This window comes from Chanodichthys erythropterus, chromosome 16 (genome assembly GCF_024489055.1).
Source record: "Chanodichthys erythropterus isolate Z2021 chromosome 16, ASM2448905v1, whole genome shotgun sequence".
Taxonomy (NCBI): domain Eukaryota; kingdom Metazoa; phylum Chordata; class Actinopteri; order Cypriniformes; family Xenocyprididae; genus Chanodichthys; species Chanodichthys erythropterus.
In genome coordinates this window covers 46,135,159-46,161,421 of record NC_090236.1, presented here as the reverse complement: position 1 = coordinate 46,161,421, position 26,263 = coordinate 46,135,159, and the positions used below count along the sequence as shown (strand labels likewise).

The 26,263-nt window shown below is 38.1% G+C and overlaps 2 long non-coding RNA genes across 2 annotated transcripts; both read right to left on the bottom strand.

Annotated features, from left to right (window-relative positions):
- Positions 1–22,388: 22,388 nt before the first annotated feature.
- LOC137003869 (uncharacterized) lies at positions 22,389–22,936 on the bottom strand. Its single transcript, XR_010892035.1, has 3 exons — positions 22,745–22,936; positions 22,515–22,654; positions 22,389–22,452 (listed from the first exon to the last, which is right to left on the bottom strand). It is a non-coding gene; the product is annotated as an uncharacterized lncRNA (long non-coding RNA).
- A 797-nt stretch (positions 22,937–23,733) lies between these two features.
- LOC137003868 (uncharacterized) lies at positions 23,734–25,505 on the bottom strand. The gene is made up of 5 exons (XR_010892034.1): positions 25,478–25,505; positions 24,482–24,631; positions 24,280–24,405; positions 24,148–24,186; positions 23,734–23,764 (listed from the first exon to the last, which is right to left on the bottom strand). It is a non-coding gene; the product is annotated as an uncharacterized lncRNA (long non-coding RNA).
- Positions 25,506–26,263: the final 758 nt, after the last annotated feature.

The following is a 26,263-nucleotide window of genomic DNA, read 5'->3' as shown; positions in this document are numbered from 1 at the left end:
TGTGCCAATTTTCGAGAGTTTTTGAGCATGTTAAGGCCCCCAAAAAGCCCCGGAAGACGGAAAAAAAAAATAAAATAAAAAATAAATAAATATAGCTGCGAGCAGCGATGGCGGGCCCAAGCCCGGTGGCAACAATATTTCAAATATCAAAAATCCTGTCATAGGTCTACATCTGCTGTGTATTGACATTACACTGATGAAGTTTGAAGCAAATCAGGTAAAAATAAGAGGGTGATCTCAAAGCATTTTAAAAGTGATACACTTCTTGCTGCCATTTGGTGGCGCTATAACTTTGACTCACAATAGTTACATCCATGTGATCAGACTACTACAACCAACACACTCCTGAAGTTTCATAAACATCAATCAATGTATGCAGAAGTTATAACACATTTCCTGTTTCCCTTTTCTCGCCATAAATTCGTTGCCTCGCCACGGCCAAACCGTTTGAGATATCCAAAATCCGTTTGCAATTAAACAACTTCAATGTGTTCGCAACAAGTTAAAAAAAGCTTGGTGTAAATTGGATAAACCCTGTAGGAGTAGTAGTATAAAATTCATAGCCTGTTTTTTCAAAAAATTAACATTCAAACCAAAATAGCTGACTTCCTGTTGGTCGGAGCTAATGAATGTAAATTAGAAAATTGTCCGGCTTGATGAGAATAATATGTGTACCGAGTTTGGTGACTGTAGGAAAAACTAACCCCCACTTGTGTCAAAAGGTGGCGCTACTGAGCCCCTCCACCACGCCCATTTCTATGGCTTTGTCCATGTCTACTGGTTGACAATATTGATGTGTGTGTCGAGTTTCATGCAATTTGAAGCATGTTAAGAGCCTCAAAAACACTCAAGAATATTATTACAGTTTGACCTGTTGCCATGGCAACAATATTTCAAATATCAAAAATCCTGTCATAGGTCTACATCTGCTGTGTATTGACATTACACTGATGAAGTTTGAAGCAAATCAGGTAAAAATAAGAGGGTGATCTCAAAACATTTCAAAAAGTGATACACTTCCTGCTGCCAGTTGGTGGCGCTATAACTTTGACTCACAATAGTCACATCCATGTGATCAGACTCCTATAACGAACACACTCGTGAAGTTTCATAAAGATCAATATATGTATTAAGACGTTATAACACATTTCCTGTTTCCTTTTTCTCGCCATAAATTCGTTGCCTCGCCACGGCCAAACCGTTCGAGATATCAAAAATCCCCTGGCAATTTTTAATCATCAGTGTCTTGACTTCATGCTGACCGAGTTTGGTGGCGATCGGATTAATCGTCTAGGAGGAGTATATCAAATTCCAGAGCATGCGTTTTTCAAACAACCCTTAATAGCTGACTTCCTGTTGGCGTGGCGATTAACTTAGAGCGCGAAAGTTGTTCGGCCCGATGAGGTCTATATGTGTACCGAGTTTCATACTAATACGTGCAAGCATGTTTAATATATGGACCAAATTTTCAGACTTTTTTCAAGGGGGCGCTGTCGAGCCCCCCTGCCACGCCCGGGTACCAGCCTCTCCGGCGTCCTAATGGCCGCGGATTCCAATGTGTGTGCCAATTTTCGAGAGTTTTTGAGCATGTTAAGGCCCCCAAAAAGCCCCGGAAGACGGAAAAAAAAATAAAATAAAAAATAAATAAATATAGCTGCGAGCAGCGATGGCGGGCCCAAGCCCGGTGGCACCGCCACCCCGGTGGCTTCAGGGCAACTGTGCACAGCGGGCAATAGGCACTTAAAACGGTTAAACATCAAAGGACTATGTCAAATTCACTCCACATTTACTGCACTACAAGGTGCCGCTATAGAGCCCCTCCTCCCTGCCCATTTTCAAAGGATTACATGTGCCAAGTTTTAACATTATTCTGATGAATTTTGAAGCAAATCAGGTAAAAATAAGAGGGTGATCTCAATGTATGCTGAAAGTGACACATTTTCTGCTTCCAGTTGGTGGCGCTATGACTTTGAATCACAATAGTCAAATCCATGTGATCAGCCTTGTACAACGAAGACTAAGCCAAAGTTTCATCAAAATCAATTAATGTATGCAGAAGTTATAACACTTTGTTTCCCTTTTCTTGCCATAAATTCGTTGCCTCGCCACGGCCAAACCGTTTGAGATATCCAAAATCCGTTTGCAATTAAACAACTTCAATGTGTTAGCAACAAGTTAAAAAAAGCTTGGTGTAAATTGGATAAACCCTGTAGGAGTAGTAGTATAAAATTCATAGCCTGTTTTTTCAAAAAATTAACATTCAAACCAAAATAGCTGACTTCCTGTTGGTCGGAGCTAATGAATGTAAATTAGAAAATTGTCCGGCTTGATGAGAATAATATGTGTACCGAGTTTGGTGACTGTAGGAAAAACTAACCCCCACTTTTGTCAAAAGGTGGCGCTACTGAGCCCCTCCACCACGCCCATTTCTATGGCTTTGTCCATGTCTACTGGTTGACAATATTGATGTGTGTGTCGAGTTTCATGCAATTTGAAGCATGTTAAGAGCCTCAAAAACACTCAAGAATATTATTACAGTTTGACCTGTTGCCATGGCAACAATATTTCAAATATCAAAAATCCTGTCATAGGTCTACATCTGCTGTGTATTGACATTACACTGATGAAGTTTGAAGCAAATCAGGTAAAAATAAGAGGGTGATCTCAAAGCATTTTAAAAGTGATACACTTCTTGCTGCCATTTGGTGGCGCTATAACTTTGACTCACAATAGTTACATCCATGTGATCAGACTACTACAACCAACACACTCCTGAAGTTTCATAAACATCAATCAATGTATGCAGAAGTTATAACACATTTCCTGTTTCCCTTTTCTCGCCATAAATTCGTTGCCTCGCCACGGCCAAACCGTTTGAGATATCCAAAATCCGTTTGCAATTAAACAACTTCAATGTGTTCGCAACAAGTTAAAAAAAGCTTGGTGTAAATTGGATAAACCCTGTAGGAGTAGTAGTATAAAATTCATAGCCTGTTTTTTCAAAAAATTAACATTCAAACCAAAATAGCTGACTTCCTGTTGGTCGGAGCTAATGAATGTAAATTAGAAAATTGTCCGGCTTGATGAGAATAATATGTGTACCGAGTTTGGTGACTGTAGGAAAAACTAACCCCCCCACTTTTGTCAAAAGGTGGCGCTACTGAGCCCCTCCACCACGCCCATTTCTATGGCTTTGTCCATGTCTACTGGTTGACAATATTGATGTGTGTGTCGAGTTTCATGCAATTTGAAGCATGTTAAGAGCCTCAAAAACACTCAAGAATATTATTACAGTTTGACCTGTTGCCATGGCAACAATATTTCAAATATCAAAAATCCTGTCATAGGTCTACATCTGCTGTGTATTGACATTACACTGATGAAGTTTGAAGCAAATCAGGTAAAAATAAGAGGGTGATCTCAAAACATTTCAAAAAGTGATACACTTCCTGCTGCCAGTTGGTGGCGCTATAACTTTGACTCACAATAGTCACATCCATGTGATCAGACTCCTATAACGAACACACTCGTGAAGTTTCATAAAGATCAATATATGTATTAAGACGTTATAACACATTTCCTGTTTCCTTTTTCTCGCCATAAATTCGTTGCCTCGCCACGGCCAAACCGTTCGAGATATCAAAAATCCCCTGGCAATTTTTAATCATCAGTGTCTTGACTTCATGCTGACCGAGTTTGGTGGCGATCGGATTAATCGTCTAGGAGGAGTATATCAAATTCCAGAGCATGCGTTTTTCAAACAACCCTTAATAGCTGACTTCCTGTTGGCGTGGCGATTAACTTAGAGCGCGAAAGTTGTTCGGCCCGATGAGGTCTATATGTGTACCGAGTTTCATACTAATACGTGCAAGCATGTTTAATATATGGACCAAATTTTCAGACTTTTTTCAAGGGGGCGCTGTCGAGCCCCCCTGCCACGCCCGGGTACCAGCCTCTCCGGCGTCCTAATGGCCGCGGATTCCAATGTGTGTGCCAATTTTCAAGTGTTTTTGAGCATGTTAAGGGCCCCAAAAAGCCCCGGAAGACGGAATAAAAAATAAAATAAAAAATAAATAAATATAGCTGCGAGCAGCGATGGCGGGCCCAAGCCCGGTGGCACCGCCACCCCGGTGGCTTCAGGGCAACTGTGCACAGCGGGCAATAGGCACTTAAAACGGTTAAACATCAAAGGACTATGTCAAATTCACTCCACATTTACTGCACTACAAGGTGCCGCTATAGAGCCCCTCCTCCCTGCCCATTTTCAAAGGATTACATGTGCCAAGTTTTAACATTATTCTGATGAATTTTGAAGCAAATCAGGTAAAAATAAGAGGGTGATCTCAATGTATGCTGAAAGTGACACATTTTCTGCTTCCAGTTGGTGGCGCTATGACTTTGAATCACAATAGTCAAATCCATGTGATCAGCCTTGTACAACGAAGACTAAGCCAAAGTTTCATCAAAATCAATTAATGTATGCAGAAGTTATAACACTTTGTTTCCCTTTTCTTGCCATAAATTCGTTGCCTCGCCACGGCCAAACCGTTTGAGATATCCAAAATCCGTTTGCAATTAAACAACTTCAATGTGTTAGCAACAAGTTAAAAAAAGCTTGGTGTAAATTGGATAAACCCTGTAGGAGTAGTAGTATAAAATTCATAGCCTGTTTTTTCAAAAAATTAACATTCAAACCAAAATAGCTGACTTCCTGTTGGTCGGAGCTAATGAATGTAAATTAGAAAATTGTCCGGCTTGATGAGAATAATATGTGTACCGAGTTTGGTGACTGTAGGAAAAACTAACCCCCACTTTTGTCAAAAGGTGGCGCTACTGAGCCCCTCCACCACGCCCATTTCTATGGCTTTGTCCATGTCTACTGGTTGACAATATTGATGTGTGTGTCGAGTTTCATGCAATTTGAAGCATGTTAAGAGCCTCAAAAACACTCAAGAATATTATTACAGTTTGACCTGTTGCCATGGCAACAATATTTCAAATATCAAAAATCCTGTCATAGGTCTACATCTGCTGTGTATTGACATTACACTGATGAAGTTTGAAGCAAATCAGGTAAAAATAAGAGGGTGATCTCAAAGCATTTTAAAAGTGATACACTTCTTGCTGCCATTTGGTGGCGCTATAACTTTGACTCACAATAGTTACATCCATGTGATCAGACTACTACAACCAACACACTCCTGAAGTTTCATAAACATCAATCAATGTATGCAGAAGTTATAACACATTTCCTGTTTCCCTTTTCTCGCCATAAATTCGTTGCCTCGCCACGGCCAAACCGTTTGAGATATCCAAAATCCGTTTGCAATTAAACAACTTCAATGTGTTCGCAACAAGTTAAAAAAGCTTGGTGTAAATTGGATAAACCCTGTAGGAGTAGTAGTATAAAATTCATAGCCTGTTTTTTCAAAAAATTAACATTCAAACCAAAATAGCTGACTTCCTGTTGGTCGGAGCTAATGAATGTAAATTAGAAAATTGTCCGGCTTGATGAGAATAATATGTGTACCGAGTTTGGTGACTGTAGGAAAAACTAACCCCCACTTTTGTCAAAAGGTGGCGCTACTGAGCCCCTCCACCACGCCCATTTCTATGGCTTTGTCCATGTCTACTGGTTGACAATATTGATGTGTGTGTCGAGTTTCATGCAATTTGAAGCATGTTAAGAGCCTCAAAAACACTCAAGAATATTATTACAGTTTGACCTGTTGCCATGGCAACAATATTTCAAATATCAAAAATCCTGTCATAGGTCTACATCTGCTGTGTATTGACATTACACTGATGAAGTTTGAAGCAAATCAGGTAAAAATAAGAGGGTGATCTCAAAACATTTCAAAAAGTGATACACTTCCTGCTGCCAGTTGGTGGCGCTATAACTTTGACTCACAATAGTCACATCCATGTGATCAGACTCCTATAACGAACACACTCGTGAAGTTTCATAAAGATCAATATATGTATTAAGACGTTATAACACATTTCCTGTTTCCTTTTTCTCGCCATAAATTCGTTGCCTCGCCACGGCCAAACCGTTCGAGATATCAAAAATCCCCTGGCAATTTTTAATCATCAGTGTCTTGACTTCATGCTGACCGAGTTTGGTGGCGATCGGATTAATCGTCTAGGAGGAGTATATCAAATTCCAGAGCATGCGTTTTTCAAACAACCCTTAATAGCTGACTTCCTGTTGGCGTGGCGATTAACTTAGAGCGCGAAAGTTGTTCGGCCCGATGAGGTCTATATGTGTACCGAGTTTCATACTAATACGTGCAAGCATGTTTAATATATGGACCAAATTTTCAGACTTTTTTCAAGGGGGCGCTGTCGAGCCCCCCTGCCACGCCCGGGTACCAGCCTCTCCGGCGTCCTAATGGCCGCGGATTCCAATGTGTGTGCCAATTTTCGAGAGTTTTTGAGCATGTTAAGGCCCCCAAAAAGCCCCGGAAGACGGAAAAAAAAATAAAATAAAAAATAAATAAATATAGCTGCGAGCAGCGATGGCGGGCCCAAGCCCGGTGGCAACAATATTTCAAATATCAAAAATCCTGTCATAGGTCTACATCTGCTGTGTATTGACATTACACTGATGAAGTTTGAAGCAAATCAGGTAAAAATAAGAGGGTGATCTCAAAGCATTTTAAAAGTGATACACTTCTTGCTGCCATTTGGTGGCGCTATAACTTTGACTCACAATAGTTACATCCATGTGATCAGACTACTACAACCAACACACTCCTGAAGTTTCATAAACATCAATCAATGTATGCAGAAGTTATAACACATTTCCTGTTTCCCTTTTCTCGCCATAAATTCGTTGCCTCGCCACGGCCAAACCGTTTGAGATATCCAAAATCCGTTTGCAATTAAACAACTTCAATGTGTTCGCAACAAGTTAAAAAAAGCTTGGTGTAAATTGGATAAACCCTGTAGGAGTAGTAGTATAAAATTCATAGCCTGTTTTTTCAAAAAATTAACATTCAAACCAAAATAGCTGACTTCCTGTTGGTCGGAGCTAATGAATGTAAATTAGAAAATTGTCCGGCTTGATGAGAATAATATGTGTACCGAGTTTGGTGACTGTAGGAAAAACTAACCCCCCCACTTTTGTCAAAAGGTGGCGCTACTGAGCCCCTCCACCACGCCCATTTCTATGGCTTTGTCCATGTCTACTGGTTGACAATATTGATGTGTGTGTCGAGTTTCATGCAATTTGAAGCATGTTAAGAGCCTCAAAAACACTCAAGAATATTATTACAGTTTGACCTGTTGCCATGGCAACAATATTTCAAATATCAAAAATCCTGTCATAGGTCTACATCTGCTGTGTATTGACATTACACTGATGAAGTTTGAAGCAAATCAGGTAAAAATAAGAGGGTGATCTCAAAACATTTCAAAAAGTGATACACTTCCTGCTGCCAGTTGGTGGCGCTATAACTTTGACTCACAATAGTCACATCCATGTGATCAGACTCCTATAACGAACACACTCGTGAAGTTTCATAAAGATCAATATATGTATTAAGACGTTATAACACATTTCCTGTTTCCTTTTTCTCGCCATAAATTCGTTGCCTCGCCACGGCCAAACCGTTCGAGATATCAAAAATCCCCTGGCAATTTTTAATCATCAGTGTCTTGACTTCATGCTGACCGAGTTTGGTGGCGATCGGATTAATCGTCTAGGAGGAGTATATCAAATTCCAGAGCATGCGTTTTTCAAACAACCCTTAATAGCTGACTTCCTGTTGGCGTGGCGATTAACTTAGAGCGCGAAAGTTGTTCGGCCCGATGAGGTCTATATGTGTACCGAGTTTCATACTAATACGTGCAAGCATGTTTAATATATGGACCAAATTTTCAGACTTTTTTCAAGGGGGCGCTGTCGAGCCCCCCTGCCACGCCCGGGTACCAGCCTCTCCGGCGTCCTAATGGTCGCGGATTCCAATGTGTGTGCCAATTTTCGAGAGTTTTTGAGCATGTTAAGGCCCCCAAAAAGCCCCGGAAGACGGAAAAAAAAAAATAAAATAAAAAAATAAATAAATATAGCTGCGAGCAGCGATGGCGGGCCCAAGCCCGGTGGCACCGCCACCCCGGTGGCTTCAGGGCAACTGTGCACAGCGGGCAATAGGCACTTAAAACGGTTAAACATCAAAGGACTATGTCAAATTCACTCCACATTTACTGCACTACAAGGTGCCGCTATAGAGCCCCTCCTCCCTGCCCATTTTCAAAGGATTACATGTGCCAAGTTTTAACATTATTCTGATGAATTTTGAAGCAAATCAGGTAAAAATAAGAGGGTGATCTCAATGTATGCTGAAAGTGACACATTTTCTGCTTCCAGTTGGTGGCGCTATGACTTTGAATCACAATAGTCAAATCCATGTGATCAGCCTTGTACAACGAAGACTAAGCCAAAGTTTCATCAAAATCAATTAATGTATGCAGAAGTTATAACACTTTGTTTCCCTTTTCTTGCCATAAATTCGTTGCCTCGCCACGGCCAAACCGTTTGAGATATCCAAAATCCGTTTGCAATTAAACAACTTCAATGTGTTAGCAACAAGTTAAAAAAGCTTGGTGTAAATTGGATAAACCCTGTAGGAGTAGTAGTATAAAATTCATAGCCTGTTTTTTCAAAAAATTAACATTCAAACCAAAATAGCTGACTTCCTGTTGGTCGGAGCTAATGAATGTAAATTAGAAAATTGTCCGGCTTGATGAGAATAATATGTGTACCGAGTTTGGTGACTGTAGGAAAAACTAACCCCCCCACTTTTGTCAAAAGGTGGCGCTACTGAGCCCCTCCACCACGCCCATTTCTATGGCTTTGTCCATGTCTACTGGTTGACAATATTGATGTGTGTGTCGAGTTTCATGCAATTTGAAGCATGTTAAGAGCCTCAAAAACACTCAAGAATATTATTACAGTTTGACCTGTTGCCATGGCAACAATATTTCAAATATCAAAAATCCTGTCATAGGTCTACATCTGCTGTGTATTGACATTACACTGATGAAGTTTGAAGCAAATCAGGTAAAAATAAGAGGGTGATCTCAAAGCATTTTAAAAGTGATACACTTCTTGCTGCCATTTGGTGGCGCTATAACTTTGACTCACAATAGTTACATCCATGTGATCAGACTACTAGAACCAACACACTCCTGAAGTTTCATAAACATCAATCAATGTATGCAGAAGTTATAACACATTTCCTGTTTCCCTTTTCTCGCCATAAATTCGTTGCCTCGCCACGGCCAAACCGTTTGAGATATCCAAAATCCGTTTGCAATTAAACAACTTCAATGTGTTCGCAACAAGTTAAAAAAAGCTTGGTGTAAATTGGATAAACCCTGTAGGAGTAGTAGTATAAAATTCATAGCCTGTTTTTTCAAAAAATTAACATTCAAACCAAAATAGCTGACTTCCTGTTGGTCGGAGCTAATGAATGTAAATTAGAAAATTGTCCGGCTTGATGAGAATAATATGTGTACCGAGTTTGGTGACTGTAGGAAAAACTAACCCCCCACTTTTGTCAAAAGGTGGCGCTACTGAGCCCCTCCACCACGCCCATTTCTATGGCTTTGTCCATGTCTACTGGTTGACAATATTGATGTGTGTGTCGAGTTTCATGCAATTTGAAGCATGTTAAGAGCCTCAAAAACACTCAAGAATATTATTACAGTTTGACCTGTTGCCATGGCAACAATATTTCAAATATCAAAAATCCTGTCATAGGTCTACATCTGCTGTGTATTGACATTACACTGATGAAGTTTGAAGCAAATCAGGTAAAAATAAGAGGGTGATCTCAAAACATTTCAAAAAGTGATACACTTCCTGCTGCCAGTTGGTGGCGCTATAACTTTGACTCACAATAGTCACATCCATGTGATCAGACTCCTATAACGAACACACTCGTGAAGTTTCATAAAGATCAATATATGTATTAAGACGTTATAACACATTTCCTGTTTCCTTTTTCTCGCCATAAATTCGTTGCCTCGCCACGGCCAAACCGTTCGAGATATCAAAAATCCCCTGGCAATTTTTAATCATCAGTGTCTTGACTTCATGCTGACCGAGTTTGGTGGCGATCGGATTAATCGTCTAGGAGGAGTATATCAAATTCCAGAGCATGCGTTTTTCAAACAACCCTTAATAGCTGACTTCCTGTTGGCGTGGCGATTAACTTAGAGCGCGAAAGTTGTTCGGCCCGATGAGGTCTATATGTGTACCGAGTTTCATACTAATACGTGCAAGCATGTTTAATATATGGACCAAATTTTCAGACTTTTTTCAAGGGGGCGCTGTCGAGCCCCCCTGCCACGCCCGGGTACCAGCCTCTCCGGCGTCCTAATGGCCGCGGATTCCAATGTGTGTGCCAATTTTCGAGAGTTTTTGAGCATGTTAAGGCCCCCAAAAAGCCCCGGAAGACGGAAAAAAAATAAAAAATAAAAAATAAATAAATATAGCTGCGAGCAGCGATGGCGGGCCCAAGCCCGGTGGCACCGCCACCCCGGTGGCTTCAGGGCAACTGTGCACAGCGGGCAATAGGCACTTAAAACGGTTAAACATCAAAGGACTATGTCAAATTCACTCCACATTTACTGCACTACAAGGTGCCGCTATAGAGCCCCTCCTCCCTGCCCATTTTCAAAGGATTACATGTGCCAAGTTTTAACATTATTCTGATGAATTTTGAAGCAAATCAGGTAAAAATAAGAGGGTGATCTCAATGTATGCTGAAAGTGACACATTTTCTGCTTCCAGTTGGTGGCGCTATGACTTTGAATCACAATAGTCAAATCCATGTGATCAGCCTTGTACAACGAAGACTAAGCCAAAGTTTCATCAAAATCAATTAATGTATGCAGAAGTTATAACACTTTGTTTCCCTTTTCTTGCCATAAATTCGTTGCCTCGCCACGGCCAAACCGTTTGAGATATCCAAAATCCGTTTGCAATTAAACAACTTCAATGTGTTAGCAACAAGTTAAAAAAGCTTGGTGTAAATTGGATAAACCCTGTAGGAGTAGTAGTATAAAATTCATAGCCTGTTTTTTCAAAAAATTAACATTCAAACCAAAATAGCTGACTTCCTGTTGGTCGGAGCTAATGAATGTAAATTAGAAAATTGTCCGGCTTGATGAGAATAATATGTGTACCGAGTTTGGTGACTGTAGGAAAAACTAACCCCCCCACTTTTGTCAAAAGGTGGCGCTACTGAGCCCCTCCACCACGCCCATTTCTATGGCTTTGTCCATGTCTACTGGTTGACAATATTGATGTGTGTGTCGAGTTTCATGCAATTTGAAGCATGTTAAGAGCCTCAAAAACACTCAAGAATATTATTACAGTTTGACCTGTTGCCATGGCAACAATATTTCAAATATCAAAAATCCTGTCATAGGTCTACATCTGCTGTGTATTGACATTACACTGATGAAGTTTGAAGCAAATCAGGTAAAAATAAGAGGGTGATCTCAAAGCATTTTAAAAGTGATACACTTCTTGCTGCCATTTGGTGGCGCTATAACTTTGACTCACAATAGTTACATCCATGTGATCAGACTACTACAACCAACACACTCCTGAAGTTTCATAAACATCAATCAATGTATGCAGAAGTTATAACACATTTCCTGTTTCCCTTTTCTCGCCATAAATTCGTTGCCTCGCCACGGCCAAACCGTTTGAGATATCCAAAATCCGTTTGCAATTAAACAACTTCAATGTGTTTGCAACAAGTTAAAAAAAGCTTGGTGTAAATTGGATAAACCCTGTAGGAGTAGTAGTATAAAATTCATAGCCTGTTTTTTCAAAAAATTAACATTCAAACCAAAATAGCTGACTTCCTGTTGGTCGGAGCTAATGAATGTAAATTAGAAAATTGTCCGGCTTGATGAGAATAATATGTGTACCGAGTTTGGTGACTGTAGGAAAAACTAACCCCCCCACTTTTGTCAAAAGGTGGCGCTACTGAGCCCCTCCACCACGCCCATTTCTATGGCTTTGTCCATGTCTACTGGTTGACAATATTGATGTGTGTGTCGAGTTTCATGCAATTTGAAGCATGTTAAGAGCCTCAAAAACACTCAAGAACATTATTACAGTTTGACCTGTTGCCATGGCAACAATATTTCAAATATCAAAAATCCTGTCATAGGTCTACATCTGCTGTGTATTGACATTACACTGATGAAGTTTGAAGCAAATCAGGTAAAAATAAGAGGGTGATCTCAAAGCATTTTAAAAGTGATACACTTCTTGCTGCCATTTGGTGGCGCTATAACTTTGACTCACAATAGTTACATCCATGTGATCAGACTACTACAACCAACACACTCCTGAAGTTTCATAAACATCAATCAATGTATGCAGAAGTTATAACACATTTCCTGTTTCCCTTTTCTCGCCATAAATTCGTTGCCTCGCCACGGCCAAACCGTTTGAGATATCCAAAATCCGTTTGCAATTAAACAACTTCAATGTGTTCGCAACAAGTTAAAAAAAGCTTGGTGTAAATTGGATAAACCCTGTAGGAGTAGTAGTATAAAATTCATAGCCTGTTTTTTCAAAAAATTAACATTCAAACCAAAATAGCTGACTTCCTGTTGGTCGGAGCTAATGAATGTAAATTAGAAAATTTTCCGGCTTGAAGAGAATAATATGTGTACCGAGTTTGGTGACTGTAGGAAAAACTAACCCCCCCACTTTTGTCAAAAGGTGGCGCTACTGAGCCCCTCCACCACGCCCATTTCTATGGCTTTGTCCATGTCTACTGGTTGACAATATTGATGTGTGTGTCGAGTTTCATGCAATTTGAAGCATGTTAAGAGCCTCAAAAACACTCAAGAATATTATTACAGTTTGACCTGTTGCCATGGCAACAATATTTCAAATATCAAAAATCCTGTCATAGGTCTACATCTGCTGTGTATTGACATTACACTGATGAAGTTTGAAGCAAATCAGGTAAAAATAAGAGGGTGATCTCAAAACATTTCAAAAAGTGATACACTTCCTGCTGCCAGTTGGTGGCGCTATAACTTTGACTCACAATAGTCACATCCATGTGATCAGACTCCTATAACGAACACACTCGTGAAGTTTCATAAAGATCAATATATGTATTAAGACGTTATAACACATTTCCTGTTTCCTTTTTCTCGCCATAAATTCGTTGCCTCGCCACGGCCAAACCGTTCGAGATATCAAAAATCCCCTGGCAATTTTTAATCATCAGTGTCTTGACTTCATGCTGACCGAGTTTGGTGGCGATCGGATTAATCGTCTAGGAGGAGTATATCAAATTCCAGAGCATGCGTTTTTCAAACAACCCTTAATAGCTGACTTCCTGTTGGCGTGGCGATTAACTTAGAGCGCGAAAGTTGTTCGGCCCGATGAGGTCTATATGTGTACCGAGTTTCATACTAATACGTGCAAGCATGTTTAATATATGGACCAAATTTTCAGACTTTTTTCAAGGGGGCGCTGTCGAGCCCCCCTGCCACGCCCGGGTACCAGCCTCTCCGGCGTCCTAATGGCCGCGGATTCCAATGTGTGTGCCAATTTTCAAGAGTTTTTGAGCATGTTAAGGCCCCCAAAAAGCCCCGGAAGACGGAAAAAAAAATAAAAATAAAAAAATAATAATAATCCTTAGAAGAACAAGAGGGCCCTGCGCGAATTTTCGCTTGGGCCCTAATAATCCTTAGAAGAACAAGAGGGCCCTGCGCGAATTTTCGCTTGGGCCCTAATAAATATAGCTGCGAGCAGCGATGGCGGGCCCAAGCCCGGTGGCACCGCCACCCCGGTGGCTTCAGGGCAACTGTGCACAGCGGGCAATAGGCACTTAAAATGGTTAAACATCAAAGGACTATGTCAAATTCACTCCACATTTACTGCACTACAAGGTGCCGCTATAGAGCCCCTCCTCCCTGCCCATTTTCAAAGGATTACATGTGCCAAGTTTTAACATTATTCTGATGAATTTTGAAGCAAATCAGGTAAAAATAAGAGGGTGATCTCAATGTATGCTGAAAGTGACACATTTTCTGCTTCCAGTTGGTGGCGCTATGACTTTGAATCACAATAGTCAAATCCATGTGATCAGCCTTGTACAACGAAGACTAAGCCAAAGTTTCATCAAAATCAATTAATGTATGCAGAAGTTATAACACTTTGTTTCCCTTTTCTTGCCATAAATTCGTTGCCTCGCCACGGCCAAACCGTTTGAGATATCCAAAATCCGTTTGCAATTAAACAACTTCAATGTGTTAGCAACAAGTTAAAAAAAGCTTGGTGTAAATTGGATAAACCCTGTAGGAGTAGTAGTATAAAATTCATAGCCTGTTTTTTCAAAAAATTAACATTCAAACAAAAATAGCCGACTTCCTGTTGGTCGGAGCTAATGAATGTAAATTAGAAAATTGTCCAGCTTGATGAGTACAATATGTGTACCGAGTTTGGTGACTGTAGGAAAAACTAACCCCCCCACTTTTGACAAAAGGTGGCGCTACTGAGCCCCTTCACCACGCCCATTTCTATGGCTTTGTCCATGTCTACTGGTTGACAATATTGATGTGTGTGTCGAGTTTCATGCAATTTGAAGCATGTTAAGAGCCTCAAAAACACTCAAGAATATTATTACAGTTTGACCTGTTGCCATGGCAACAATATTTCAAATATCAAAAATCCTGTCATAGGTCTACATCTCTCTTGACTTCATGCTGACCGAGTTTGGTGGCGATCAGATTAATCGTCTAGGAGGAGTATATCAAATTCCAGAGCATGCGTTTTTCAAACAACCCTTAATAGCTGACTTCCTGTTGGCGTGGCGTTTAACTTAGAGTACGAAAGTTGTTCGGCCCGATGAGGTCTATATGTGTACCGAGTTTCATACTAATACGTGCAAGCGTGTTTAATATATGGACCAAATTTTCAGACTTTTTTCAAGGGGGCGCTGTCGAGCCCCCCTGCCACGCCCGGATACCAGCCTCTGGGGCGTCCTAATGGCCGCGGATTCCAATGTGTGTGCCAATTTTCAAGAGTTTTTGAGCATGTTAAGGCCCCCAAAAAGCCCCGGAAGACGAAAAAAATAAATAAATAAATAAATAAATAAAAATAATAATAATCCTTAGAAGAACAAGAGGGCCCTGCGCGCTTAATTCGCTTGGGCCCTAATAATCCTTAGAAGAACAAGAGGGCCCTGCGCGAATTTTCGCTTGGGCCCTAATAATCCTTAGAAGAACAAGAGGGCCCTGCGCGAATTTTCGCTTGGGCCCTAATAATAATCCTTAGAAGAACAAGAGGGCCCTGCGCGAATTTTCGCTTGGGCCCTAATAATCCTTAGAAGAACAAGAGGGCCCTGCGCAAATTTTCGCTTGGGCCCTAACTAAACCTACTGGATTTAAAGGAGGTTGTGTTCCTTAAAAATCCCTTTAAACATGATAATGGATTTACAGAATGATTGTTTTGTTGTGCAGGTTGATATTATGGTTTTACTTCAAGTAAAAATAGTAGTTGAATTTGGGTCATTCCACAGAAAAGTCCACTTTTGGTATGACAAAATGTATTTCTTTTTCTAACGTTTAAACTTAGACCACATTATTATATTACACATTGACTTTATGAATACAAATGACATCTTTATGATTTATTATTATTATTATTATTTTGTGCATTTAAAGACAGCATGTACCATTTTTTGTCACTGGTGTTACCATACTTCTCTGGCATTTTAAACATTTTAATGAAATTATATTTCTCAATTTTTTTCAGCACATGCAGTCAGAGTTACAGAAAAAAAGATAATGAAAAAAATAAGGAGATTGTGTGTGTTTTTTTTTTTTTAATCAGGTTAGTTAAAAGTGATTGAATTATGCTAATTTATTATGCATGTATTTGCTATAACAATGGAAATATTTGAAAAACAGTTATAAACAAGTAATGCAATCCTTTACATCTTAATTCTTGAGTTTAGCAGAATTCAATGAATGTAAAAGTATTATGTCACGTATGACACATTTTATTTAATGAGACAGACAAAAAAACAGTAACAACAGTGACACAATGAATCACCAGTGACAGATACGACCAAAGATAGCCTACTTATTCTTCAACTAATCAAGGAGAGGAGACTAAATTTTTTACATTTTTTATACAATCAAAGACTTTTACTGACTGCTTCACTAAGTGTCAATGAAAAGATCATAAACAACATTTTAAAAATGTCTGTAAAATACGCTGTCCATAAAGTCGCTGCTTCTCAGTTTAGCCAAATACCCTCAATTTAGCCATATCTGACCAAAGGAGGATTAACGATAGGAAAAAAAGTTAGAATCACATTATTTAGTGCTATTTTATGCAAAATAACTAAATAAATAGCTTTGAATAAAGTTTTTTTTTTTTTTTCTATAAACAACACCAGTGACAGTAACACCAGTGACATTTTTCATGAAAAATGCATTTTATGACTGCTGCAAGGTATCAATCCACATGTTGTCAATCATGGTATATTCACTAAATTAAGTAGTTTAATCCATTTGTATTCTAGTTTTTTAAAATTCACTAATAATAAAGTAGGTCACACCAGTGACTTCAACTAAAAGCTTCATATGAAATTATGATTTTCTAATTAAAATTTCTGATAACTGAAAAGAGATAGTGGACTTTCCATGTGTCTTTCTTCATGGATCTTCAGGAAATAGGAAGAAGGTAGTCAATTGATGTCAACAGTGTGATTTTTATTTCAAAATAAGAGATTTTTGTTAAAGGTAACACCAGTGACACAACACCAGGTTTTTTTTATATATATATATTTTATAATATTTATTCAGCATTTGTTTTTGTTTTTTTATGTCATTTACATAATATATTTGACAGTTATGCATATTATTGTATTTAAACCCTGAGCTCAAAATAAAGCACTTTCCCACATGACTGTGGGGACGAGCACTTCTGTGCTGTTTGGAATTTTTATAATTAAAAAACAAATACTGCCACATTGATGCGCAAGAAGGTTTAATTGTTCAAATATTGTTTCATATTAAAATATTTAAAAAAATGTTTTTAATATAAAAAAAAGTGTTTTCAAGTGTAATATTTCTGTAAAGGGACAGAAAAACTGACTTTTCTGTAGATTGACCCATTCATTGTAAAATGAAGCAGTAACTTCAACCTACTACTAACTAATTAAAGATGTCATCAGATCATGTGTGCTTTCAGCAGTTATCATTTTAAACATTAAAATCATGCCCCCCAATAGTAGGCTACTGAATATAAGATGTGGGATAATATAAGAATGGGACATAAAATAATGTTAATGACTTCAACTGATGAATGCAGCCAAAGAAAAGATGAAGAATGGAAAAGCACTTTGCTGGCAAAGAAATTGGAAAATAACACAGGTAAGACAATTCCTATACCCATAAATACCTGTAAAACATGGTTTTATTAAAGAGAAGTTATTTTTAAAAAATTACTTTAATTTTTACACATAAGAAAGGTATAGCATGTGGCAAAAAGTGTAATATAGCCACACTGTGAGATAAAAGCAAGTGACGATCGAGTGACGTCATTCTTTAGGTTACGCGCATGTAGCCATGGCAACGCTCGGCTGCGTCGACAGTTAACGGTCCTGCCGGTGATTTTCTCAGATGAGGCCTTGAGTTTTCTCTTTCGACGGTCGAAAAGGTATTTTAAATTTTAGTTTAGCAGACATTAGCTACCATAACCACTGTTTATCTTGTAAAGTTTAAATTATATGATTACATTTACAAACGTTTGCTGAAGTTGTTGTCCGTTGCGGCTGACCGTTGCACAACAAATGGTTAAAAAATTAGCTTTAGTTAAAAACACTAATGGTGCATTCAAGTCATGTCGGAAAGATCGTATTTACGAGCCGAACCGACATGAACGCCACCACAATGTCGTAAATACCAGTGGGAATCTCGCAATTTTCTTTAATCTCCGATTTGTACGAGTTGGGGGCGTGTCAATCAGAAACATAGTGAAATACCACAATACTAACAGGTATTTAGCAGTGACATTGTCAGGCTTTTCTATTTACAACGAAGTAAACTGATTCCCAGCAAAAAATATAGCATCACAATATAAAAATATAATATGTAACAATAAATTGTACAATGGCTTCATAAATTAATTAAAAAACAAAAAAAGCAACATACAACTAATGCATATTCTTTGCTCTACATTGTCTAGAAGCAGAAGTGTTGTTATTTTGTGTAATTAATTTAGACAAGGCACACCGCCATCATACTCCGACGAAAGTGACTTGAAAGACACCTAACTTACCGTCGTACACACGACTTTCCACCTCATAAATACAAACTTCCCAGGAGGACTTGAATGCACCATATGAAAAACATTTATCACGTGTCTTGCCCATGCACTGCACGTGCTACACGTTGACAACGCACTGCATGCGTTATACAATATACTAATGTATCTATAGACAGAATTTACATCGTCAACAAAATATGAGTAAATATAACACAGAACTGGTATTCTTTTATGAACTATCCTTTAAAACTGAAGCTAATGATAAATTCAACCAAGAAGAAAAACAGATGAAGCTCGAGCAATTAACAATTAACGTTACACCCTTACTTTAAAAACATCTCAATACCAAGAATAAACTACATCAGGGGTACTCAACAGGCGGCCCGCGGGCCGCATCCGGCCCGTCAGCATTACATTTGTGGCCCGCATCATGCTACATATAAATGTATTTTTATTATAATTTGCGATCAAAATTAGCGTGAATATTACTTCGTTTTTTTACACGTACACAAGGGTAGGCGTACAGTGCACGTGACGCTGTAATCATTAGCAGAGAACGCGTATAGTGTACGCGCGCAGCACAATTTTTCTAACCGCAAAGAACAATATAAACTGAAGGCACTTTGCACGCGCGCATTGAATAGTTTTTGCACTAATTTAGTTTGTCCACAAGGTGTCAGCAATGAAATGGGCTGTTGTTTCAGTCTGAAAAGAAACGGAGAAGACAGAACAAGAGTAACAACAAACACCTACCGTGTTGAAGAGCGCTCGTTTGAGGGGATTAAAAGATACCAGCAACTCTAATTTTAAACAAGTACAAAGAGATTTTATTGTAACTATTTGAGCGAAAAAGACTAGACAAGCATTAATCTCTCTAGTGCGCATGTGTCGAGCACTTGTGTTCGTGAACGCCACCAAAGGCTCGAGAATGTGCGCGCAAGTAAAAAACAAAGTAACCTTATTTTTCCATGATGAAATGCAGTTGACATTCCTCAAACTTTGCAGTGTGTAAGTTGCCGAGCAGCATGAAAAACACACCTTTTATTCTTAATGTCAATGTGTTATAAACAGAAAGCAAGCAGCGCTCCCATTACAGATCTGTCATCACATAATTGAGCTCACGGAGAATATCTGATTTATTATGTTTACAACGTTGGTTATAGTTAGATAATTCATAAAATTGTGATTGAACATTAAAAAAAATATATATATGTAAAACTACAAATATTGTCTTAAGTAGGCCCAAATAAAAGTCTTACGATCCAAGTTATAATTTGTGGCCCTTCGCGTTTCATTTGGTTAAAATGCGGCCCTCTTGGCCTCTGAACTTGAGTACCCCTGAACTACATGAACTACTAACTATTAAACTAATAATAACAATCACAACACCACAAACACTGTAAAAAAAAAATAGAGATTTTGTCTTATAATCACATTACTGTCCCGATCAATTAAGAATCTAGAACTGAAATAAAACGTTGCCTTTCAACATTTATGTACAAAATACAGCCACACAATATGCAAACACACAAAAAAAAACTACTTAGAATAACTTCAAAATATCACGGATGACTAACAATAATGCAGATGATTAAAATTACAGAGACAGAAAGAACACCATACATCTTACCTTGCCCAGCTAGTAGACAAAATGGCTTCGCTTCCGGGCAAACCCGGAACACTATATCTCTAACAATAATACATGCGCCCTCTAGTAGATGGAATAATAATTAAAACACATTATAATTGCAGAGAAATGTGAAAATAGTGTTATAAACAAAATAAATAAATAAATAAATAAACTTCAGTGATACTTAAACAATAAGGTTTACTTTTTCACCCAGGATGTACTACTTCCTATGAAACAATCTTTATGATGAATCATCACTTTCATCTTCTTGCTGCCATCCACTTGGAGATAATTTGCATGATATGTGGTTGCCCACATGGAAAGAACCTATATGTGGATATATGCGCATATATGAAACCTATATGCAGTGTATATGCACATATATGCCGCATATATGCACATATATGATAATATATATGCTGCATATATGCGTATATATGCTGCATATATGCCCTATATATACTGCATATATGCGTATATATGCCACATATAGGCAAAATTGAGGTGCATATATGTGCATATACAGGAAATATAGGTCTCCTGTATTGGTTCTTCATATCCACATATAAGCCCTAAGATATGTCTTCTATATAGCTAATGGCAGGATCTGGTCATTTTGTAGCTCATATCTCATTTTTGACTGTCATACATGATGCCTAGCTCATATTTTCTATTATCAAGGCAAAAACTAAGCAAATTATGCAAGAACTTATGTGTGAACACGTGAAATTGCTATCACATGTAATTGGCATGTTATGGAATTTAACTACACTCTAAAAAAATTGGTTCTTCAGCGGTTCTTTGGGGTGGTTAAGGTGCTATATAGCACCACTACCTTATAAAGAACCTGTAAAGCCCCTGTATGGTTCTTCAGCGGTTCCTTGCTGTGGTTAAGCACCACTGCCATAAAAAGAACCCGTTAAGCCACTGTATAGTTCTTTAAAGGTTCTCTAACTCTATTATCTTAGTTTAGGTGGGGAAAGGATTAAAAACAACATTAAATTACAGTGTATTTTCTAAACATAACCTGGTTCTCAACCTTTTTGTCCCCAAGCCCTCTGTAAAAGTGAATATGGGTGTTAGTTGGATTGCTATAACTATTTGAGTCTAATTACTTCTTTCTGCGAATTGCTCTCAATATTGTACACTCAACTACTCAAATCCCACATGGAAAAAACCTATATAAACATATATGTTTCAATATAGGTTTTGATATAGGTTTTGCATATATGTGACATATATAAAATTGGCCGGTTTCCTATATTATAGGAATATAATATAGGAATATATTCCTATATTATATTATATGTACTATATTGAAACATATATGTTTATATAGGTTTTTTCCATGTGGGTGTGTCTAAAGGGAAATGAATCAACATTACAAAAATAATGATAGCAGCACTATTGATCCTGTAGCTAGGTAACAAATGAATATCTTTTCCTATAAGCAACTCACTGAATCAGTGACTCAACTGTTGGCAGTCAGAACCTAAAAAAGTGAACTATTGGTATATTAAAGATTTATTGAAACTAAAGTATCAGACAATGAAACTAACATAAAAACATGCATGTAAAAAACACCATTTAAAACACCAACACTTTAGGCCCATTACAACAACAACAATGTTAATTATTTAACATTGTCTATAAAATAATCAATTTAACATAAAACAATCTTATAAATCATACTTTCACATCAAAAATAAATATTGCACAAATGCAAAATATGTCCCACATCACTGAAGGATACTCAAAATGAACCTGTAAAAATCTCCAGAAATTTAAAAAAAAAATTTTTAAGTCTCTTTCCCTGAATATTAAACAAAAACAGCTACCTTTAGCAACCTTCAAGAAAATCGTTGCTAATAGGCACATAGCAATTACTCAACATATGCATAAACATATATATACTCAACATATAAATTATATTGTAGTAAAAAAAATAAAAATAAAAAAAAACATTGACCATTTTTTACATCTCTTATTCACCTAAAACATTATAGTTGTCTCAGATAACTACCACCTAAACACTTCAGGTCGAAATTTACATCTATAAAAACTATAAAAAAAAATTACACATTGTATCAAACTCCACAAATACACTTTATTTCTTATTCTTTCCCTTCACACCCTTTTGAAAACCTTTCCGACACTCTTCTGCTCTTCATGAGATTTACTAGGTGGAGAAAAAAAAAAAAAAAAAGCCAAATCTGACAGTTAGCTACAAAAATAATAATTTGTTATTTAAATATAATTACACTATAACTTGCATAAATAGCTTACCAGGCAAATCGAAGGCTACTTTCCAGTTGCTGTCAGCAATTAAAATCGGTGGTTCATGGCCACAACGGATGCATGAAAAGTCATATGTATAATTGGTCATTGCCCAGAAATGGAAAACCGCTTTCCTTAAGGTGTTGTGGTGAATCGTAACTCCAAGGAGGTCCTCCATCATTGATAGAAATCGCCCAATGGCTGTGTTAGTCTTAAGAAAAAATAAAAAATTAAAATCAATTTGTTGTACAACAACAATCACAATGAACTTACCTTTAGGGCAGACGTCATCATTGCACAAAGACGGGTTGTTAAAAAAACTCTGTTGTTGAAATTATGAAATCCTGCAGTGTATTCTTGAAACCTGACTGGCGTCTTACAGACCAGGCAGTTCTTTACACACACAGTAACACCTTTATTAGAAGCAAAAAATGTATGTATATTTACTGTGGCATCATCATACATTTACAAATGTATGCATTTTTTAAAATTAATGTACAAACCTCTCTTCACTGAATGTATGTCGTAGACGGATGCATTCTTTGTAACAACCACTGGTTCTGCAAGACCTGGTGGGGTTGGCCCAGGGCAATAAGGGCACGTTTTCTCTGTGGGCTCAAACATTTTTGGAACCTCCATTGCCTGAGTCCTTAACTCCTGTGGCAAATTTTCTGGAATTCTTTTGTTTTGCCAGAGATAGTTCGTCATTGCAACCAGCTGGTGCTTCTGCAGTCTTTTTCCTACATCAAGTTCAAGCTCTTCATTTTCAGAGGGGTCACCTGACAAATCACTGTCTGCTCTGGAACACTCAAGTAGTAAATCTTCTCTTTCTTGGTAGAGCCACCACATTGCCATGTAGATGTGGAGGCATCTGTACTGTTTTTTTGTACTTTTACAAAGGCAATACCAGTGTCCTACCACTTTGTCAAATGACACTCTTGTCCGTCTAAAGAGGGACCATCTTTCCATCCTTCCTGTATATATGGAAAAATAAACAAATCTGCCAGAATATCCATGTTTCTCATAAAAAACTGGAAACACAGAACAGATTCCCTCAACTGATGCTTGATTGTGATTTTCGATGCACTCTGTCATTCTCTGGGTGGAAATCAATCCTTTTTCGTGCATCATCTTTAAGGATTCTTCTCTCAGAGGCTCAGGAGGAACATATGGTGGAGCAGAGGAAACTCTGAGCAAATGCTCACACTCCGCTCCAGGCTTTCCTCCAAGTTTAGCAAGAGTCATGAACTCCCGGCACTCAGGTACTTCACAGGCAATTACTTGAGAGGTGGTGCTTTTCTGCACATGTATTGGAACTCTTTGCCCTCTACTATTTTTTGCTGTGAAAAAGACACCTTGCTGTAAATCAACGCAGTACACCGGATCTGATGTCGCATGAAACTCCTTTTCATGTCTTCGAAGACTCCCAGCTGTAGTGAAAGAGGATGAGCAGTGGCAACAGAAAATACTCTGCTCACTGACAGGGGCACTCGTTGCATTTTCAGAATCTTTCTTTGGCTCACCTACAAATGAAATTACATTAAAAGTTTCAGACTTAATGAGTTTAATTAGTGTAACATTAACTTTATGCACCAGGCTTAATTATTAGCTATGGTCCAGGTTATATACACATACTGTAGACCAACTCTAAATGCCCCCAGCCCTGCACATTTTGCATGTCTCCCCATTTCTGACACACCCATTTCAGGTATTGCAGTCTCTACTAATGAGTACATGAGTTGATTTAGGTGCGATAGATGAGGGAGACATACAAAATGTGTAGGGCTAGGGGTCCTCAAGGACAGGTTTGGGAACCACTGAGTTAAGTGTATTATGAAAAGTCTGAAAACATTGTGAGGTAGGCTTAAAATAAAACAATGCAAATATAGATTTAACAAATGCATACTTTTCTTTGGCAGATCTTTGAATGGTGTTACAATGCAACCTGCAAAGCAAGTGTTTTAAGACCGTAAGAACATTTCAACTTTTGTTTGGCAATGGAATGATTAATAATCGTGTAATGGCAATTATCTCCTACCATGTTTCTGTAGATGGTCTTCAAATGCATTTCGCCTGTGCAAAATCCGGTCACACTTAAAGCAATGCCAGTGACTTCTTTTTAATTGCTCAATTTTGTCACAAAAGCAAGGTACTGTGAACAGATCTGAAGCACAATTGTGAATAGTGTATAATAAAAACAATTTAATGAAAAAAATGTTACAAAACTAACAATAGCTTACCAAAAACCCCATCTTTAAAGTGCACAGCATTTTTAAAATGCTTTTTTTGTAGGTGTTCTTCTGACCCAATCACAGCCTGTTTGCATAGCTGGCAGTTTTTTCCTTCATTGGCTTTAATTAAACTAATATGGTCTTTGAACGTTTGTGGGCCTAACGTGTTTTTGCTCTTGTCTAACTCTCAACGACAAACACCCCATCCATGAATCTTCCTTCGTAAGTTTTCGTTTATCCTGGACTGACTCAATATACACTTTAGCCTACTTAGACTGACACCTACCGGCGTGCTTTTGGCATCATGCAAAAGCTTATCTACGTGACTGTTAATGCGGTATTCGTAGTGACCCATTATACCTTTCTTTCTTATTTTCAAGTATGGGCAGGCAGTTGTGTTCCAAAACAGACCTACTATAACAAATCAATGGCAGCATTGTTTCTCATTCAGAATTTTTCTAAGCACTTTTAAGTTCTCTTGAGTTAAATTCAGTATTTACTTGCATTCATTAATACTCACTGGTTTGTGCTTATCATAAAGACATTAGGATGCGAGTTGTTAATTTTGTGCATTTAACAATTTATTTATTTATTTTAAAGTAGCCTATAAAAAAAAAGTGATCGATCATGTCAAAATATTCATTCAAATGCAAAACTTAAGTAATCAGTTAGGACTGGATACATAGGAGAAGCTAGATTAGATACTTGTATAGCCATACAGGCATTTAGCTAAACAATGGCATTACAAATGTAAAATATTTTTCTGGCCAAAATATTTGGCTCTTCACATTGGAATCTATAAACCTTTACTCTTTTTAATCTTAAATGCTGCACTAATTGTAATCAACATAAATATGAGAAATATTGTAACGAATGTCCAACTGAAGGCGAATGTTGAGAACCCACGTGTTGTTTTATTTAACAAACGTGAAACAAATACAAAAACAAAGACTTGGCTTGATATGACTAAACTTGACATGACTTGAAACAAAAACATAAACTCACCAAACAGAGGTTCACAGGAAACAAAGCTAGAAAAAAAAATATAACAATGAAACATGAGGGATATTTATATAAAGACTAATAACAAACAACGAACACCTGTGAACAATTAAGACAATGAACCAATGACAGAACAGAACTGAGAAACCACGACTAAATTGTAGCGTACAACTGTAGCGTATATTGTATACCCTATACTTGTAGAAAATGTATAAAAAATATAATGTAAACAAATTACTTTACGCAATACGTATTACCACAACAATTATGGAATTACCACAACAAATTTATTCAAGGACTTATGGTTCAAAAACACTATATTGTTTACTATAGTATTTTTTCCTCAAACCTGACGTTTGAAAAAAAAATTGACCGACTTTAATACGTTTAATTGTATATATATATATATATATATTATTAATTTAGATAAAACTCATCTGTCTCTCTCATGCAGGCGTCACAACATACGGCGACACGGTCAGCGAGACCGCGACAATGTCAGTTGCGTCAGTGGCACATGCCACTATCCACTAACACATGCCACTATCCACTAACACATGCCACTATCCACTGACACATGCCAGTGGCACATGCCACTATCCGCTGACACATGCCACTATCCACTGACACATGCCACTATCCACTGACACATGCCAGTGGCACATGCCACTATCCGCTGACACATGCCACTATCCGCTGACACATGCCAGTGGCACATGCCAATGAAGACCGGAAGTGCCACCGGATGTGCCATTGCGTCAGATGCCATGTCACTTAATGTTAATTCCC